We start from the raw sequence: 6,294 nt of genomic DNA on the forward strand, positions 1-6,294 counted from the left end.
GCTCAAAGTATTTAACAGAGCTATGGCTTTGGGACTCAGAGTGGAACAGGTAAGAATGAGGTCCTGAGATGTCCATCCTCTACCAGAGGTTCCTCCTGTTGTTAGGAGGTCTGGGGCCAAGGAAGCTGGAGAGAAGTGCAGGGGCTGGGAACAGGTCAGTGTCTCAGCAACCTGACAAGTGTCCCGGTGTGCACACAGTGGGGTGTCTGCTGCCACTCCCCATCTTTCCTGGACAATCTAGCAGGCTCTTCTAAGAAGCTCCCCAGTCCCCACCCCAAGAAACACATGTAACATGAAATTTAATAGAAAATAAGAACAGTATGTTTTACTCTGATTTAAGAACCAAAAGGGGACTGGCCCATCTACCTGGTTGGATCAGGTGGCCCAGGACTGAATCCCTTCTCCCAGCGGACCACGATCCCCAGGCTGCCATTTCTAAGTTCACTGCTTCGTAACATGAAATTTACCATGAAAAAATAAATCTGAGCTCCAGTCATTGCTGCCATCATCTTTATTTTATGTGTGTGGGGTTTTGGCTGCACATACTGTCTGTGTACGGTGTGCAGGCCTGGCGCCTGTGGAGGACAGAAGAGGTTGTTGGATCCCCTGGGACTGGAGTTATGGTTGCTTGTGAGCCTCCATGTGCATGCTGGGAATTAAACTTTGGTCTTCTAGAAGAACAGCCAGTGCTTTTAACTGCTGAGCCATCTCTCCAGCCTCCACCTTCACTGTTTTTAAGTGCACATCTCATTAAATACGTGTATAGTATGCAAGCATTACCACCATCCTCCTCCATAACTTTTCATCTTGTAAAACTCAAAGTCTGTTCCCTCAAAACAACTCATCCCTTTCTCTCCCACAGCTCCTAGCAACCATCCCACTTTCTGTCTGTGTGTTTCTGACTACTGTGAGTACCACATATAAATGGAATCATGCAACATTTGTCTTTTGGTGACTGGCTTATTTCCCCGAGCATAATGTCCTTAAGGTTCATCACTTTGTACAATCCATCATCCTATCCTTCCTTTTTAAGGCCAGTGTATCCCACATTTTGTTTATCTGTTAATCCTTCAATGGGCCTTGGGCCACATCCATGTTTCAATTGCTGTGAATAGTGCTGTGAACAGAGAGTATATACTCAGAAGCGTGATTGCCGGATCCTCTGGCAATTATTTTTAATTTTTGTAAGATCTGCTCTGTTTTCTATAGTGGTCATGCTATTTTATTATGTTATCATTTTTGTGTGTGTGCATACTTTTCTGTGTGTGGGTTGCATACCTGTGTCCATGTATACAAAGAGGCCAGAGGAAGGTGCCAGGTGTCCTCTGTCACCCCGCCTTATTTCTTCGAGGCAGCGTTTCTCCCTGAACCAGGAGTTTATGACTGGCAGCCAGCAAGCCACATAAGGCTTCCTTTCTCCTCTAACCACAGCGCTGGGGTTACAAGTGCGTGTGCAGCTGCAGCTGACTTGTTATGTGGGATTTTAGTTCAGGTCGTCATGCTTGCGAAGCCGCTATGTTATGAACTGAGCTATCTCTCTTGCCTCTGTACTGCTTCATATTGCTGTACCACACAAGGTTTCCATCACTCCACATCCTTTTCAACTCCTCCCCTCCGCCTCCCTTTCAGTGGTAACCACCCTAATGTGTGTGAGGTGACGAGCTAGCCTGTTTTCTTCCATTCCCACTCACCAGGAAGGTCTGAATGGGGTCTCAGGTCGTGTGCCCAGATGTCCCAGACCCTGGCTCTACCTTTGTTGACAAGCTCCATCTTCCTAAGGTGTTGCCCTTGGCTCTGTGGTCTAATGACTTCCCAAGCTACAAGAAGGAGAAGAAATGGGCAAGGACGGCCGAGACACACCTCTGCTTGCATGAGTGCAGTCCCAAAGTGACAGTCCTCCCTTCCACTCCTGGGCGTGGGGACATAGCTAGGTGCAAGGGGAGCCGGGTCCTTCATCTCCGTGGCTTGTACTGTGAAGGTGGCTGATGAATCCAGGGTGGATCTTCCTGGGATTTAGGTGCCTCTGCTGAGATTCCTGCTCTGTAGAGGAAGAGGCAATATGATCAGCACCAAAAAGCTGGTCTGCAAAAGTCTGCCAGGACTGGTGGGCCAGGCCTAGGCTTGTCACTACTTTCTGGTTTATAGGAGTTACACCCAGGCTGTGGGAAAGATGTCAAGAGGTCAGTTGACTTCATGGCACAGCATCATTTGTGGTCACTGGTTGGCCACTCTAACACCAGAGAAGGCTGGCTTTAGTCACGACCGCTGCTGCATGGTCCTTCCCCTGATAAAGCAGGTTAGTGTATGTGTTCCTTGTGCGCACGTGTGTGGAGGCCAGAGGTTCCTCGGGAGCCATTGGTTTCTGTTACAGGATCTCTCACTGGGACCTGGGCTTGCTGATTAGGCTAGGCTGGCCGGCCCGCAGGCCCAACTGCTGGCCTTACAAGCACACAGCACCCTGCCTGGCTTTTTAAAATGTGAGTTCTGAGAACTGAACTCAGAACCTGTGGTTGCACAGCCAACAGTCTATAGACCGAGACATTTCCCTAGGCCCCCAGATGGCTCCCCTTGTGACCAACCTGAGCCAGTGTTCTCTCTCCCTCAGTGAGTGGCTTTCTGTTAGAAATGGGAGACATCAGAGGTTCCTTCAACTGGAAGGAAGCTCTGCCACATGTGCCTGGGCCTTTGGGGAGAAAGCTCTTTGCTGATGGGATCATTTACCTATAGATGTATTCAATATGTTCATGCAGTTTTGACTCTTTTACGTGCAGGACTGTGGGTATTCGTTCAAGAAACACTGTCTAGTGAAAGTGAACAAGTGAAAACATGGCCGCAGTCAATGCAACCCATAGGTTGGACCACAGATAGAGCGGGGCCACATATCCACTTGATGCTAGAAATCTCGTTTGTTGTGATGACCACGGGCTCCTCCTTCAGTCTCAAGAGCTCATTCTTCATGCCCTTGCTCTTGGAGATTAGACAAGTCAGGGTCATTTTAGGGTGGTGGCATCTGAGTTGGGTCTCAGGGAGGGAGGAACTCGCTTTTCAAGAAGAATGAGAAGGCTGTTCCCAGCTTGAGGAGAAGCATGTGCCACAGTGTGGATGGGAGGCCTGGGATGTTGTGCCGGGCTGCACTGGGGATGGGTGGGCTGGACTAGCCCTGACCTTCATCTTCTCAAGCCTGCAAACTTTGCCACTTCACCAGGGATGTTTAACCTACAAGGGAGTCCTCCCTACCCCCCTCAATCTAATGTAGTTCAGGCTGGCCTCAAAGTTAATAGGTCGTCAAGGATGACCTTGATTTCTTGTCTTCCAGCTCCTGAGTAGTGGGATTATGGGCACGTGCTACCACACTTGGTATTATGGGGTGCCGGCTTCATGCCTGTTAGGCAAGCATACTGCTAGCTCAGCCACACCCCCGGTTCTGCAATAGATTTTTTTTTTTATGATCAAATTACACTGGAATGAGAAAGGATAAGACTAGATTCTTACACTGTTCTCTGCAGCCCTGCACATACTAGCCTCGCCCTTCTCCGGCTTCACGCTCTAGTCTCCATATTTATTTCAGCCCTTGAACGCACTAGGGTAGATTCTGCAGCCACAGCACTCCATTTACTCACACCTCCCTCTCCCCTGGGGATGAGCCGAGGCTGTTCACACCCACTTGGGGCTTAGCTAAGCAGCTTGCTTCAGTCAACACAATGAGATCAATTGCAGGGGTAAGAGAGAGGCTGCCTCCTCTACTGCTTGAGGTAAGCTCCAGGGCGACTTGCCAGAGAGTCTAAGAGACGAGCTGGGGAACTCAGGAGCCCTAGCTAATGCCACCCACAGTCTGGTCTGGATAGTTACAGGCACCTGGCTGAGTCTAGCCAGATTTCTGACTCAGCATTGAGGATTAAAAGCGTGTCTGTTGTTTGAAGATGCTGAATTTCTGAACAACTTATTACACGGCAAATCCGACTGATACATAGCCTCTTTGCTGTTCCGTGCCGGAGTCTTTACAGGCTGTTCCTCATGCCTAAGCTTCTGTTCCTATTCCTTTACCTAGTTAAAGTCTGTTCACTCTTTGGATCCCAACTTAATTATCAGTATTACCTTGATTTTACCAGGTTGATTCATTTATCTTGATCATGGACCCTTACATAGCTGCTTCTCTATCTTCTATATCGGGATCACAGACCCTTATAGCACCATGTACATCTCTTTTATAGTGTTTACTGCAGTTGTAATCACACCTTTTACTACAGGACCCGGTGCACAATAGGTGTCCAATAAACACTGGCCGACTGAGTACAAGAGTGAATGACACAGGTGTTCCCAAGCTGGTAAAAGAGCTTGCTTGTCTGGAGCCTTCACATGGAGCAGGCAGAGCTTCCCAAGGATCCAAGAGACCCGGGCAGCTTGTGTCCTCCCAGGAGCTTGCTGGCTTGTTCTAGGAGGCTGAGCTGAGCTTTGTTCCATATCCTTCCCCGACATCCTGAGTCCACATACCAACATCAGCGTTCCAGTTTCCTTGTGATGTCACCGCCTGCCTGGTGCTTGTTGTCCTTTGCTGGGCTGACACTCTGAGTAACAGTGAGCACCATGTGGCCTGGATTACAGTTCACAAATCTCCCTCTTCTGTTAGTCAACCCTTCCTAGCAGTAGTTTCCTGCTGACCAAGGAGGTCCCTCTTTCTAGCCAGGAAATGGTGCTCACAGTGCCACGTACGCAGGACTGGCCCTGAACCCACGTCTGTGTGTTGTTCCAGAAAGCTTAGATCCTGAGGCATGCAGGAGTCACTTCCTGGTCTTGTCCCCGACTCGGGGCCAGTCTCACGCTGTGGGCTAACACTGCCTGCATCCTGTATTTTCTGGTGGCACACACTTCCTCTGTTTGTGTGTTCCCACCTGTTCACCTGGCCCCTCTCCCCGCCAGTCACAAACACATTGCATGGAATCCTGGGGAGCCCAATGGGGACCCCACTTCCGACAAGTGAACAGGGCATTGTCCACCTTCCTGGATCATCTCCTCTGCGGGAAAACTTCTCTCCCGGGAAGGATCTCTCTAGGCCAGGGTGTTTTTCCTGCTTGGAAAATTGCACATGGAGGAGAGCCTTCCTTCACCTAGAAAGAAAGCTCACAAGTAGCAGTGTCCTGAAGACGGTAGAACAGGTTGGCCAGGGCCAAATCCTCATGAGCAATTAGCGAAGGTCAAGACTCACGGAAGTCCAGCTGCAGCACTGTGTAACCACTGTGGGGCTTTGTGCACATGTGTGCGGAGGAAGCTTTCTCCCACGCTGAGGGGCTGGCTGGCCTGGAATTCTGCAGCCTGCCTTCCAAGGCACCCACAAGACGATAGCTAATATGTTTTCAAGGCTCCCAGGGCTTCATGAGAACACTGGCTCTGCTGAATTTGAGTCTTACCTCTCCCGGAACTACTATGATCATAAGCCTGGCCCTGGCCTTCTGTCTCGTCTCTGCCATTTACTTACTGTGTGACTCAAGGGAAACCACTCAACTTTTCTGAGGCTCTGCGCTCTCGTGTGCAGAAGTAATCACGAGACCTGCCCTCAGATGGATACTATGAAGACGGCATAAGGTTGGTGATGTGTTTAATTGCATAGAATAGATCATGGGCTGTGGAAAGTGTCCAGTTGGTGCTATCTGTTGTCACCACCACCACACCACCACCATCATCACCACCATCACCATCATCACCATCATCAGCAGAAGTATCACTTTAGCATAGTGCCTCGTCAGATGCCTGGAACGTGACGGTCATTCAGTGAATTTTGTTGAAAAAAGTACATTTGGGAGTTTTCTCATTTGAGTTGTTTTCAGTGGCCAAGGTTACACTTCAATAAGATGACCAATGACGTCATCTGATGGCAAAGAGAAAGGGAGTTAAGTCTGTGGTTCCCACAGAATGATGGCCATATGCAGGGACAGTCCGGCCCACTCACAGTGTGGCACTCAGAGGCTCTCGGCTCCACCAGAGGATAGATGTTGGCCAAGGGTTCTAGTTTCTTTTCTGTTGCTCTGATAAAATACCTTGACCAAAAGCAATGGAGGGGAGGAAGGGTTTATTTTAGCTCACATTCCAGGCTGCGGCCCCTTAGCAGGGCAGGTGGGGTGGCTGGACTGAGCAGTGAGTCAAGAGGTGGCATCGTTTATTCACAGTGTCAACCTGGCACATGGCAAGTGTCAACGCACCCTGTCCACAGTCAAGAGCGGGGGAGTGAGTTCATGTGCACTAGTGCTCAGCCAGCGTTCTCTTCCCTTACACGGCCCAGGGCCAAAAGGTCACACATGT

Source organism: Peromyscus californicus, unplaced genomic scaffold (genome assembly GCF_007827085.1).
Source record: "Peromyscus californicus insignis strain IS unplaced genomic scaffold, ASM782708v3 Scaffold_7__1_contigs__length_154581171, whole genome shotgun sequence".
Lineage (NCBI taxonomy): Eukaryota > Metazoa > Chordata > Mammalia > Rodentia > Cricetidae > Peromyscus > Peromyscus californicus.